Source organism: Anas acuta, chromosome 10 (genome assembly GCF_963932015.1).
Source record: "Anas acuta chromosome 10, bAnaAcu1.1, whole genome shotgun sequence".
In the NCBI taxonomy this organism is placed as follows: domain Eukaryota; kingdom Metazoa; phylum Chordata; class Aves; order Anseriformes; family Anatidae; genus Anas; species Anas acuta.
In genome coordinates this window covers 13,956,881-13,971,798 of record NC_088988.1, presented here as the reverse complement: position 1 = coordinate 13,971,798, position 14,918 = coordinate 13,956,881, and the positions used below count along the sequence as shown (strand labels likewise).

Genomic DNA, 14,918 nt, shown 5'->3' with positions numbered 1-14,918 from the left:
CAGATGGGCTGTTTTAAAGATAAAAATAAATGATCCTCATAAACATAAGAAGAATTAGGACTTTACAGTTTGGGTTGAATTTACTTGCTTTTGGGTGGCTTTCTGGTAGACCTGTGGGCAAATTACTTAAAAATGAAACCATGACTCGGCTTGGGAAATATGTCATTATATGCAGAAAAGTTCAAATTATCCAGTTTTTCTGCATGAATATCAACTCTTTCCAATTTACATTTTTGTCTGTGAAAGCTCTGCAGATTTCTCAGGATGACATAATGCAGCCTTTAATGGCTTATATTAAAAATTCAGTAGAGGGCACTAGTATATAACAGTTACAGGATTTGTTGGTGGTAATGTTGAAGAGCATGTGTGCTACTTTCACCTGAGAAGTCCAGGCAGGATTACATTGAAGATCTGAGATCTGTAAAATATGTCCTGGTTTTGAGCATTTCTATGCAGATTCTACTTTTAGAAGAACTCCAAATAGACAAGGATTGTTCTATCTAGATGTAAAAGGCAAGAAACTTCAGCTTGATTCAAACTCTGAGTGAAAGAACCTGAGACAACAACTATATGTCCACTCCACTCTACATGCTTGGATTAAATCTGAAATTGAACGTTGCTGCTGGAAGTCCAAGCAGAAGCATGGCAGCTGTTCACCAACAACAGAACATACATCTAAGCTGTTAAATTTTAAAGATTTGTTATCTATCTATTGGGCACATACTTCTCTATCAACATATATTCTTTTTTCAACAACTAGACAGAGTATCTATATAAAGGTATTTCACAGTACTGTATACTGAGTATAAGGGAAAATATTAAATCTGTGAATGCAGCTGGATCTGTTTTCTTACTGCACAGCTGAACAATGGATAAATCTCAAGTACCTCTAAGTTTTCACTTAACTTTTTACCACTGACTCATACTTAGTAACATTTCTGGGAAGGCAGAATTATTGACCATACTGTAATTGTGTATATAACTAAAAATGACACCTTATGTGAGTAAAGTGTAAGGATCCACAAAGTCATCAAGCCAGATGGCAAATTGAGCTGCATGAAAATGCTCTGCCTACAGGCTAGGTATTTTCATTGCTATCTTTGAAACTCTGTTTTGTCTGAGATGGTCAAACAAGAATTCTTGTATAGGTCTAAGCAGTTTGAATAAGCTGAGCCAGGAAGAGGAAGACTGCTATTATATCTTTGCTTGCCAGCAGATTCTTTGTACCTGTATAAAAAAGACAGGATGGAATATAGAAAGTTTCATTAAATACTTAACCTTAGCCCAAATGAGAAGACATTTTTCTTCTAGCGAGTAACTTGGTATTTTTCTTTTCTCTTTTTTTTCCTAAGATAATGGCAGCCAAAAACTAGCCAGTCTTTTACTGTGTACATATTTCAACAGGTAGCCTTCATTCTAGGTAAGTCACATCAGCTCTTCTGCTGTAAAGTGCATGAGGCACATAAACTGAGGCGAGTGCTTTTTTTTTTTTTTTTTAAAGCATCTGGATGTACATGTAGATCCAAATCTGTGTCCACATGATGTTTTGGAAGGTTTATTAATTCGGTTGTGGATGTAACAATGTTTATTATAACTTAGTAAGGCTCCTTTCTAAAGAAAATAATTTTTTTTTTCCCCTCCCACCGTTCTTGGCCCAGAGAATGGAGGAACTTCCTGAATCTGTGGTTCTTTGGCCTTTGAGTGCAATTTTCATAATTCAGTGGTAACAGATCTTGTCTTCTGCAGGTGCCATTCTTAAGCTTTGGCCAACTCAATGGATGTTTTTCCTATGCTGCTTTGTATTTCAGTCACACCTTTGGTGTTTCTGCTAGTAAATCTCATCCTCAACCTCATTCTCATATTGGAGATTGAATTCTCATTTGCTTTAGTTTTGGTGATCTTAGAAATCTAGTATTTGAGCCTTTTAACATTATGGCATATTGGTGCTTTTTTACTAGCTGTTTCCTTGATCCACATCCTGCCTCCAGCTTAAGACACTGAAATGCCTCCAAACCACAACAAAGGGTGGCAACATTGCTGCTGTTGCTAGTATTTTTTTTTAAAATGCTATTTGAGGCTGGCTTTGAGGTGTTATGTGTGCAAATCTATGTGGATAATAAATGAAGAGGAAGAAATGGCTGTAAAGACATCAAAACAAGAACCAGCAAGATTCACAGCCATTACTTGTAACAGATTTTATGTGCCTGATATATTTCCTTGTGCCCCACTGAAGAAACTGTAGGGAGTATATTAAGTGTGCTAATGAAATTAGAAGAACTATAATTCCAATGGAAGGCTAAGAAATACTTTAGAGCTGAAATATGATTCTCACTGAACTGAGCATGTGCCTTCACTCTTCAGAGACTTCTTGTTAATATCTCCTATGTCTCTTATTTAAATAAGTACTAGTAGTTATCTTTTTCATTGACATCATGACCCAGCAGACTAAAGATGACAGCACAATCTGAAAACAGATCTGAGAGAGAACGTGGGCAAGGGGCAATGATAAAGGGTCCCTGCCTATCCACATGACCAGGACATAGTTTCATGGACCAAATATGCACAAAACAGAAACACGCACCTGTAGGTCCCCAGACACGGATTGGCACCCCCTTTACACAATTCAGGTATTTGTAAGGACCTTTGGAAGGTGAGATTGTGTAGTGAAATGTTAAAGAGGTTTGAGTGAGGGCAAAATGATAAAGCAAAGAATGCCGTAATCTGCCCCGTGTGTGAGATCCTCACTTCTGTTGTACCTGCTTAAGTTTTGAGCTCTTGTAACATCTCTAGATGCAGGACAGTATTGTTCAAAATCCTTTAGTCAGAATCTAGTTGTGTACCTTTAACTCCAAAGTTACTGTCTTATAATTGATCTACAGAATAAATCACCCACAAAAAGACAAAGCTAGCATACTATTTCTTTTACAAGAAAGAATACTTGAGAAAAATGTAGCGTGTGAACAAATGCATTTTCTGTATAGCATTCCTTGTTGGTAATTCTGTCCTGTTCAACTAACTAATCCTAGTTAAAGATACTGCATTTTTTTTTTTTCATCTATTTGTAGCTATTGCAGTATATGCCACATCACACTTTCACAGAAACATAGAATGGTTTGTCTAGTCCAACCACCCTGACACAGGGTGATTCATTAGATCAGCTTGCTCAAAGCCCCATCCAGCCTGGCCTTGAATCACTTTCAGGGATGGGGCATCCACAAACTCTTTGGGTAACCTGTTCCAGTGCCTCACCACACTCATAGTAAAGGATTTCTTCTTTATATCTATCTAATCTACATCTACCTTTTTAAAATTTAAAACCATTAGCCCTTGCCCTATCGGTACAGGCCCTAGTAAAAAAATATTTCCCCAGCTTTGTTTTAAGCTACCTTTAATAATTGAAAGGCTGCCATCAGACATCCCCAGAGCCTTCATTTCTCCAAGCTAAACACCCCCAGCTTTCTCAGCAGTTTTTCATAACAGGTGTTCACACATTTTGTATGTTACTATACGTAGTTGTATGTTTCATTTGTACCTCTATTACAGACTAGAAACAATGAAGAAAAATATAACTAAAATATGTCATCTGGAATATAAGTAACAAAGCTAAAAAAAAAAATACACCCCCAATTTTTAAATCCTTCAATTTAAGGATTTTTAAGGATTTATCGGAAGGATTTAAAAATCCTTCAATCTAGTTTTGACTCCCCTAAGCCAGTCATCCAAACCCTCCTCCCTGCCGTTGAATCTAGCCTTTCCAACCTGGTTCCTGTCATCGAGCCCTAGCTTTTTTCCCCCCTACTTAAATGGTTAATGATATTTCAACACTTTAAGCTTAAATAAGCCTTCCAAAGCCAAATGCTGCATGAAAATCTTCCATACAGACAGAAGCAAATTGATAGCAATTAAATGTTATGCACAGTTTCTTTTTGGAAAGAAACCAAATGCTTCAATAATGGCAAACTGAGTTCAAGAAGCCTATTCTTTCTTAGCAGGGAAAAATAGAAATACGAAAGAAAAACATATAGAAAGACAGAATTTAGCTTGGATCTGAAGGGTGTAAGGCAATCAGAAGAGAAAGAAATGAAATGTTATTTCATGTCAGAAAGGCAGGAGGAGGAAGTGGGAGGCTGGGCTGGTAGAATGATGTCTGTCAGGGTACAATGCATTTACATTTGCTTTTAAAATGTACTTCATCAAAGCCAAAAAATTCTGACTCTGGGTGAGATAAGGAAAAAACTAGTAGCTAGCTGGACTGCAGTTACTGGAATTTGACTAAACTACATCAAAATCTGCCTAGCAAGTGCTAATTTAAAGCTCTCTGGACTCTCAACTAGAAAGCCCTGGCAAGCAGAGACTCATGTTGGATTGATGAACAGTAAGGAAACCTTGAGTTATCAAATACTTTGATATAAATCAAAATGAAGCTGAAACTTCATTCTGGAATTTTGGTTACCTTCAGAGCTTGCAGTTTTAAAAATACTGGCTTTTTTTTTTTTAATAAAGTTGCCTTAAGATCTGAATTCTAACAAGTTGCTGTCCACAGCTCTGCAGTGGCCAGACTATTGACGGTCTCTGTGCAGGAGATCAAAGTCTTCCAGCTCAATGGCTTATTAAATTCACTATGTAACGGTGTTTTGAAAGAATTCATCTTTGAGACTATCTTTTCTGGACACAAGAAGAGCTTCTCCTAACTTTTGAGAACAGAGCTCAACCATAAACCACTGTTCCTGTTGTCTTCTCAAAAGTTACCAAAATGACAAATATTTTAATGGATGTAGTATTATTTTCTATTAGAATCGTTGCAAATCAGTAGCTGGATACTTGTAGCTGTGCTACAGGGCTGTAAAAACCATTCCAAATTGCCATTTGCTATTCAACAAGCATTTGCAGAGAAATCACTGTTTTCTACTAAGCCGTGTGTAACCTATGCAGGCAGTGAATCAGCACAGAACACGTTTAACTTCACTGGGCAGCCTCCTTTGCAAGGTACTTGTTTCAACACATAGCATCCATCTTTCCAGTCCTCTCTGCACAATATCACCTTTCTGTAAGTAACTGACTACTTGTAATCGGTGAAAACTTGTCTCAGTAACAAAGTTAAAAAACATAATTATGAAATGCCAAGTAATTTTAAATGGCTGTAACAGGTAATTGTCAACCCACTGCATTTGCAGTTCAGGACAGATCTATAATACTCATTAACTTTTCTAAATAAGGGACCCTATTTCAAAAGGTATGTGGGAAGCTATGCACAAATGCAGTCAGTAGGAATTTGTATGCTAACCTCCCACATTGCATTAAAATGTCCTGGACCACAGGAGGTGGCATGTAGGAGTGGGTGGGCAAACTTCAGAATAGAGGAAGGTACTGAATCACTTGAAAATTCTCCTTGCTCTTTATTTATGTATTCAATTACTTGTTCCATTTTTTACCTCCCAAGCATTCATACTTCACAGAGTTATTTCAAGGCTGAATAAAAGTGCTACATTCTTGATGTAAACCTGTCTTTACTCCCACTTCCTCTTCACTTTAAATTTAACAAACAAAATTGTGCTGAAAAATGATGAACCAAATCCCAAAACAAGGCAACTCAAAGGCTGCGGTTGTCAGTTGGGATCCAGGATTCAAAAAAATGTACAATTCTGCTACAGCTGAATTGGAAGACATCTGTATTTTATGGTACACCAACATGTGCTGTTGTGCTACAGATCACAGAACAGGAGAGAGAATCAAGAGCATGAAGGGCTTATATATCTGAAAGAAAAGCAAAAATGAGAAGGTAGGGGCCAGCACAGAAAATGTAATTAAAGGTGGAAAAATGGGTATGCCTTTAGTGTTTTAAAGCAAGCTGTAATAACTATAATTGGAAAAGCTTTGGTTCTGATAAAGAGAGTAGAAAAGAGCACCATAGGATTGGAGTCTTGAGGCGGTACCAATGACTTAGATTTTATCAGGGAGATTTACCTATGCATAAAGGCAGACATGCCATGCAGAGCTTTAAAATCACACCTCTCTCCTAGAAATGCAGCAGCAACCTATCATTTTCACTAATGTACAAAAAAGATTGCTTCATACAAGGAGCATTATTACAGCCCCTTTTGCCTGCTTATCTCAACTAATTGCTATTCATATTAATTTATAATGTAATCTATAGATCATGTGTAATACATACTGTCATATAAGCTTTCAGTGGATGAGGCAAAAGGCACAACTCTTCCTCATTCAGACAGGTGTTAGAGAGACTTGCCTGAGAATCTGCAAGTGAATTACTTGTTGGTTAAAAGCCCATCCTATTAAAAAAGGATGTGTTTTTTAACAAAGGTCAGCTATAAAAGAGGAAAACAGCTATGTGGCTGCATGATCCTAGAGCAACAAAGCATCAGGGCTAGCTCTTTGGACAGACTGTATTCATACTCCGACTAGTGACTGTAATTTTAAGCAGTCACAATTGACTGCAAACTTTGGTGTTTATGCATTTTTATGCATATTTTACACAAAATTCAAACTTCATTTAAGTCTTCTCATTAGCTTTACTGTCAATTCTACTCACTGTGTTAGACTTGCATTGAAATAATAGCCCAAATATTGAAGAAAACATATCTTATCATTTGTTACTGAATTGTCTATTTCTAGTAATCTGCAAAATTCTGCCTTAGAAAATTACATTTATCTCAGAGACTTATTAGATAATGTTTTAAAATTAGCTTGTGTCTTTAAATTGCAGTTCCAGAATGGCGCTGTCTAGTTATAGATGTTTCCCAAACTAGTACTTATCCTCTTAATGAGCCTTGATGATAGTGTATAATTAGATGTACAGGGGCGGCTCAATTACTACAAATACATTTGGGTGCGTGGATGCAGTCAATTGATTTGAACGTCCAGTCAGATGCAACTGCCTTTTATCAAAGACCACTGAGAATCAGCTTCTTACAGTCTACAAAGCTAATGAGACTATCACAGCTTTTCATATTCCACCAGAAAAAAAGTTCATCCCTGCCAGAGGAAAAAATATTATTATTTATTTATTTATTTATTTTAAATCGAGCTGTCTTTCATTTGTGTTGCTTCTCAGCTCAAGAATATTTTTGATTAGTTGGGATTCTGGGGAAAGGGGTTGTCTCTACTTGGAAAACAGCTGACCAAGTTGCTGACACACAAGGAAGAAACAAGACAGGGGTCTTCCCATCCCTGTTCCTTCATTCAGAGCTGCTGAAACCAGCGTATGAGCCCATGAACTGACAGAAACTTTCTAACCCTACACCTGATTTCCAGTGTTTTATTTCCATGTTACTAATAACAAGCAATGTCTTGACTCTTCATGGATAAAACCCAAAGAGGTTAAGAATAGAGAAACATTTACCTACCTGACAAGGCTGACATGAGGATAACTTGACTTTTATCTATCTGTATTTACCTGTGAAGAGCTAAATGCTAAGTATTCTTTATTGTTTAATTTTTCTTCTCTAAAATGTTTTCATACAGCCTTTCCCCTTCCCATTTATTTCAGTGCTGCTTTTGCTAACTATAGTACAGTTCTAACCTACAACACATCCATGAAGACCTGAGCAGCTCCATGGAAACTAAAATATGCCTTCTGAGACTGACATTTTTTTCTTCATCTAACTGCCAGTTACCAGATGATCTGGAATAGCTAAAGCATTGACTCAGGCTGAGTATGCAGACATGAATGTATTTTGCTAGTTTGTTTTACAAATTATTTTCCATATTTAAGTGCTACTATTATCTTCTGCAGTTGGAAAATAGGAAAGCTGCCAATTATATATTTTTTCTATTACAGCAAAACATGCTCATGAAGCAAACATGCTCACTGTTTTTGCTGCAGAACAGAATGCAGAGTGATAAAATTCTTAATATTCTTATTTACTCTAGAAGTTAACATAGGACTCCTAAGGCTGACTTATGATCAGATTCTTCCCTTCGTCTTTAGATAAAAATAATTTATGTACTGGAAAAATTAAAAATTGCTTCCCACCATGAAACCCCCAAAGACAAAAATGACTAATAAAGCATCTGAGATTGACCTAAACAATACCACCTGGTACTCACATCCAAATTCAAAACATCACACAAAAGACTTCAATCAGACACAGGCAAGGCTTGTCTTAAGAAAGCTTGTATTCTTAAGTAGTAATATTATCACACAAATACCACTTAAGTGAAGAAATTAATTTAGTTACTTAAAATAGATTCCTATAAAAAGGTTTTGCATGTGGAAGATATCAGTTCTGCATACCGTGTAATTAATTGTTTATTATGCAAATATTTTTTGGAATATCCATTTAAAAACACTGCAAACAAAAAATATTTATGAAAAATTTAAAGAGCAAGGAGGGAAATTTTCTTTCATTTACAAAGCCACTTCCAGTTCAGCAGTGGTCTAAACATTGAAAGCAGAAAATGTAAATATTTTAATGTATATCTTATAAAATTATTCAATTAATTTTTCAGTATGACATTGAACTTCTATCACTGAGAGACATCAAAACAGTATTAGACATTATTGTGGTAAAGCCCTTTGAGATTTAGGAATACATTATTTTTGCAGAAGAAATATTTAAACAAATGCTCTAAAGGAAAACTAGAAAATCATCAGTTTGTAAAGTACTCTTGCAGTACAGTCATATCTGGGGTGCAGGTGGGGGAATGGAATGCCTTCTGAAACCAGTGGGTATATCAGGTGTAAACCCAGGTAAAAAAACAAACAAACAAACAAACAAAATTTTTTGTTAGATAATGGAATTACTCCATATCATACACTTCATGTTATGTCAGTATAAAGCCTGTAGAAATTACCACTAAATTCTATACATCTAAGCATGGTCCTTCTTAATTAATGTCCTCTTTGGGTCAAAAAGCCCACCTGTTTACATCTTTAGTTGTCCTAGATTAGCTCTGACAGTAAGCTCGTGGTAACTAATGTCACTGTGGCCTTTGCACTTGCTGGTTTACAAAGCAATTCCTGAGAACACAAATGAAAAACTGATCTTTAACCCAGCTGTCAAAGATTTATGACACACAGTGAGGTTAAACTTAAATAAATACTGATGTACAAATATAACTCTGATAAGAACTGAAAACCTGCCTAGATGTTCTTGGGCCTTTTGAGGCACATCCTCTCACTGGGGCATGCATAGCAGTTATAGGAGCAGATGTTTTATTTGTGCATGTTTATTGTACAGTTATCAGGTTTCAGGGAAATTATATTGATGAAGGCTAGTGCCCAAAACTTCCTGCCTTTCTAGACATGTGCAGCAATATCAGACAAGCGAAGTGGAAAAACCTGAAGTATGTGTTTTGTTTATACAAAGGTAATTCTATCTTTTTCACTATGAATACTCGTATTTTCTGATTCAGCAGTGAATCATTTATCAAGACACGCAAAAAGTGAAAGGTGAATAAGCTAACTCGAACCAGCTTTCATTCTCCTGAAAGTTAAAACCACATCAACAGTAAACACAAACAGGTTACATTTTTTTTTTTGAACACCAGAAATCATTACTGCAAAGCCAACTTTGCTGCCTCTTAGCATCAGTTATGCAAAGGATTCTATTAAAACAATTCATGAGAGTATTAGAGCTTCCTGTATCTAGTAGGAACATCACTACAGCATCCTGTAAGATACAGTGATTTTCTTTTTTTATTCTTAAACACATTGTAGGCAGGTTTGAAGCTTGCTAAAGAGAGCTTGCAACTCCTGAAAATATAGAAGTAAAAAAAAATGGTTCTTTACCATCAAATATTTAAGGGAAAGTATAGCAGATACATGCTTTGACAAATGAAACTGCGTATCACAGATTTTAGACTTTATACTTGTCACATAGCTGAAGCAGTGCGTTAACATTCAATAGACTCCATTACTATAGCAACATGTGCTTGTTAGATCAGAGCTGATTTCATGCAGACACCTCCCATGCAGAAACAATGTGCTAACCCATTAATACAAATCTCCACAATTCAACAGGATTTTCATCTATTTTCTTGTACTGAGCAATAACATTAACTTTCTAAAAAGTATCTAGCTCAAGGTAAGCTCTCTGACCTGGATCTGTGCATCTTGCTCTTTACTAAAGCAATGTTCTGAGGCATTTAATGCAACTAGACACAGAAGAGGATGATCGTGGATACAAGTTTTTCATATGGGAATTTTTAAGTGAAATAATCAGATACTGACACCTAATTAGTGTTTATACAACAGTACAGAAACACTGGATATTATTCTGTTTCCACTGGGGTCAACAGAGACCCCCTTGTCCACCCCCCTTTATTTCAGCAAGAACAAAAGTTTGTTTAATTTTGACTTACAGTCACAGTCTTAAGACACTGAAGTAGTATTATGTTAATATACAGATGGATTAAGTGAGGGAGGGGTGCAGAGCTAAGTGATCTGAGCATGTTTACATATAAATTGGCATGAGAAATATTGCTTTGCAGCTTTAAGTTATTAATACATTATTATTACTATATTTGCAATCATTTACATTTTCCTTATTATTTGATTAAAAGAAAAAAATGGCAATACAAAAATCTCAGTTACTGTGGCACACTAACTGTTTCCAGGAATTCATCACATGCACCTAAGCCTGGTTTTCCACTGCAGGATGCTGTGGTTTGGAACCTTTGCATATTTTTAGTTAGTCACATGTTGCTACATTCAAAAACGTACGCAGATTGAAATATTAATGGCTCTAGAAAGTGTAAGTTAAGTTATACTCAATACTGCATTATTCATAATTTTAGATTTTACTTTCTTTTTCCTACCAAAGTTAGCTCATTCCTTTACTGCAGGACAGAGAGAGAACTATGGCTCAGAAACACAACAGTATCTTCAAAAGTTGCTAGAATCAACTTATACATACTTGTTTATTTTGTAGAATAATCTCTGTTAGAGCAGATTACTCAAAGGACCAGGTCATTTCTAACAATTTATGGAATAAAAGCTTCCTGCAGTTAGAGTTCTTTAAATTTATCCCATACAGCATCTAGTTTACAATGACATTAAGATTCAAAAAATTATGCTGATTTATTACCGATCTTCAAACATGAATAGTCACTGTTGTTTGTTTGAAATAAAGCATCCTTAAAAAATTATCCTTCTTGCAAATACAGTTAAATACTTGTTACTATGTTCAAACCTCTTTGGTGGGCTCAAAAAACCTCCCTGTAGCATTTTTGCTGAAAGACTTATCTATGCATCAGGTTAAGTCACTAGCAATACACATTTCTTATGAGACACTTACACAGACACATATCCCACAGAGAACAGCAAACGAGGTAACTTAGTAAGTTATCGTAGGCTCTTTTCACTTTATATAAAGTGGCACAACTCATTTTATTGTTACTTATTGATATAAAGACTCATGATATGCTTAGATTCCGAATGACTTAAAATATTTTACAATGTTTATTCATATCAGGTAGTTTGCAGAGTCTGGTGAGTATTGGTTGCTCGGGGCAATATGAAAGCAAAAAGGTTCTAGTGAGATGACTGTAATTTTCCACATCCAATGTTTTCTGGATTCTTTTCAATAAAACCTGCCAGCCACATCATTTTTTTTTTAAAGTGAGGCATTAGACAGGTGTAGAATTCAAACTAACCATGCTCTTTAATCACAGTTGACTTTTTAAAAAATCTAAGCTGTTATTTAGAACAGTAATTCCTTATACATTTCAATTTGTAGCCCAATTGCAATTAGGTTTGTAACCATGAATAAATTAAAATCTGTTGGATTTATGAATATAAAAGTATGTTCACTGTATTCTTTCATCTTGGAAACAAGTTTTTATGAGAGGAATCTCATACCATAGTCAACGTGCTTTTTTAGAAATGTGAAGTTACCTTGAAATGTCAAGTTATCTTGAAAATGCTTTGCAACACATCAATCACCACTTCTTCCTTTATTCGTAACTCTGATACACTCCACCTCATGTTTTCTTTTTCTTGGTCAATGTCTAAAAAATGAACATATGTACAGTTAAAAAAACAAAAACAAACAAAAAACACAACACAACCATCACCACATAATGCTCTTGACTCACGTAAATTTTTTTCCTCAAAAATAGAAATTCATGAAAAAATTATTAACTCACTACTTCAAGAAAAGCACCCAGATAGAGAATAGTATTGCACCAGCATTATTAAGTACTACAGCTAGTGTGGCTGGCATTAAAAAGTGGTGGTTAGAACCAGTCTAAAGCTGCATTTTGGAAAATATGTCAGAACAACAAAAAATCAGAGCTAAGAAAATGACAGGAAATATGCATCTACTGCATCCCCCAGCAACGCAGCTAGATCACATATACCTAAAGCATCTTCAGCAGTTACTTATATGATTTTTTTTTTTAAGGTCTCTATCAATAGGGATTCCAGTTCTTTCAAGAGCCTAATGTTTAGTTACAAAGAAAGAAGCAGCCTTATACCCAACCCATAGCTATCTGCTACAGAAGTACACAGAAGTCTATCTTCTCTTCAGTAGATATATGAAAACAATTTATCACCCTTGCCTGGTACATACCGAAAGAATGTTACCACATCATCTGAAGCTTGAAGCAAAGAACAATTGATTCCTATTCTTGCTAGTTTTCTTTGTGAGAGTGCAGTTTCTTAAATGATACTGATGACAGCAGGAGGGAAAAGAGTAACAGCAGTACTAGTCACAAAGCCATTTAATCTGCTAAATATGTATTAGCATGACTGCTATCAATCGTAACAGTCAGCACTGATTAGATGCAGAAAGCCCTAATAAACTCATATATACTGTGATTTTGTAATTTTACCCTATCTTTCTACAAATGTAATACCATGTACATTTCAAAGTACTGTAAGGAGTATAGAGCATTTAAAACATCCAAAACTGTTATTTAAGATCACATACAAGGCAAGAAATTGAAAAGCCACATTAAAGATTAGTTGATTACTCCCCTGATTCACCTGGGAGAAAATAACTTTTTATTTTTATTTATTTTTTTTTTCCCCTCTGCAGCCGCTGAAAAACAACTGTCTATTTTGCATGGTAAAACTGAGAATTAGCAGAAACAAGCTGTTTCTGGGCAGCTGCTACACTTGCAGGAAAACACTCAGCTTTTTGAAAGAGCTGGAAAAAAATGTAAAACTACAGCTGCACTGTATTCAAGTGAATTCAAGTATGAGGTGACTGCAGCATACAACATTTCCCATAAATACACGAAGGAAAGAGAGCTGAAAGCTGGTATAATTCCTCCCCCCCCCCCCCCCCAACATACTGTGTATATTATTTTATTACTTCTTATTTGCTGATTTTGCACCCTAGTATTTGGACCAGGAATTGTTAAACACACTTGTATTTGCAGTAACACCAGACCCTCTCATCAGAATTCTGCTTCCAAAATCTAGTCGTTGTAATTACCTTTTAAAATACCCAATTTAACTCTCTCGACTAGGTACAATGACAAAGGTCTCTATACCTACCATAGAGAGAACCGTGATTAGATTATTTAGAAGTAAACATAATTATAATGTTTACAAGGCATGATCACAGAACAGCTTAGTCCTCCATTAAAGCAATCCAATGTGCGGAATAATGTGTCGCAACATTTACTCTCAGATGTAGCTTATACCTATACAAGTTATATGTAAATTTTTAAAACAGGAAGAATTTCAGGTTTTCAGTAGAATAGAATCATAGAATCTCCTGAGTTGGAAGGGACCCTTAAGGATCATCAAGTCCAACTCTTGACACCGCACAGGTCTACCCAAAAGTTCAGACCATGTGACTAAGTGCACAGTCCAATCTCTTCTTAAATTCAGTCAGGCTCGGTGCAGTGACCACTTCCCTGGGGAGCCTGTTCCAGTGTGCAACCACCCTCTCTGTGAAGAACCCCCTCCTGATGTCAAGCCTAAATTTCCCCTGCCTCAGCTTAACCCCGTTCCCGCGGGTCCTGTCACTGGTGTGACGTAATCTACTTCTACAGAATACCACTTCTTTTCAAAAATATGTTTCAAAAATATTTCAAAATATATAAAATTAACCTATAGTTTTAGATCTTCCAACATTAAGGTCCGTGGTATTACTTCAGTGCATTTCTGCATTAAACTATAGAACACACTTATTTTGGGGTGAGAAAAGATTCCAACCAAGTGTCCTGCACTCCAAAAGCTACTTACAGTATGCAATCCAAATACCCACATAACATGTGTGCGTGTTTATTCAGACGATGGAAGTACGTACACACACACAAATGTAATTGTAACTTGCTATACTTCTGCACCTAGGCTATAATAGGATAGCAATGTTGCCATGGGAACAGGTTCCCAACAGGAGTAGATCAGTAAGCGATGACACATGACAAGCAGCATATTTCTGGATCCTTTCTGTATGTTGTGCCAGGGTGGATAGCAAACACGTCAGTGCTTAAGGCTACCTGACCTACAATGAGATTCCATTGATCATTTTGCATTACACTTGAAGGCTTCTATAAAGCACTACTTGCTCCCAGTACAGCCTTCCAGGTGTGTACGAACTCTTTTCCCTCATCTTTATATTTACCTTTCATCCATAGTCTCCTGCCTTATTATCAAGTCCTCCCTTTTTGCTTTGTTTTCCCATAAGGGTACTTACAATGCTCATACATTCTTTCCGTCCACAGAAATTCCTCCTTTTCTTTCCTTCTCTTTCTCTCTATGTGTAAGATTTTTTCAGGACCAATCCCCCTTTGTGCATCATGCAACCTACCTTTCCTCCTAGTGTTGTCCCCTGACAAAACACACAGCACTACACATGGCTCCTCCAATGAGGAGACCTACATACATGCAGAGCCACAGCAGTAACACTGGAGCAGTATTTTCATTCAACAAAACTGAATGCGGATCTCTTCCTCCCATCTCCTCATGTACTTCTCCCAACAAAAGGGCATCTACAGAC

General features: G+C 36.2%; 1 long non-coding RNA gene across 5 annotated transcripts in view; it reads right to left on the bottom strand.

Annotated features, from left to right (window-relative positions):
• LOC137861889 (uncharacterized) overlaps positions 1 to 14,918 on the bottom strand; it is a 137,224-nt gene that overhangs the window by 70,481 nt on the left and 51,825 nt on the right. For all 5 annotated transcript variants that reach the window (XR_011099909.1, XR_011099907.1, XR_011099910.1 and 2 more), the window contains exon 5: positions 11,858 to 11,970. This is a non-coding gene — a long non-coding RNA (uncharacterized lncRNA). The remainder of the gene's footprint in view (positions 1 to 11,857; positions 11,971 to 14,918) is intronic.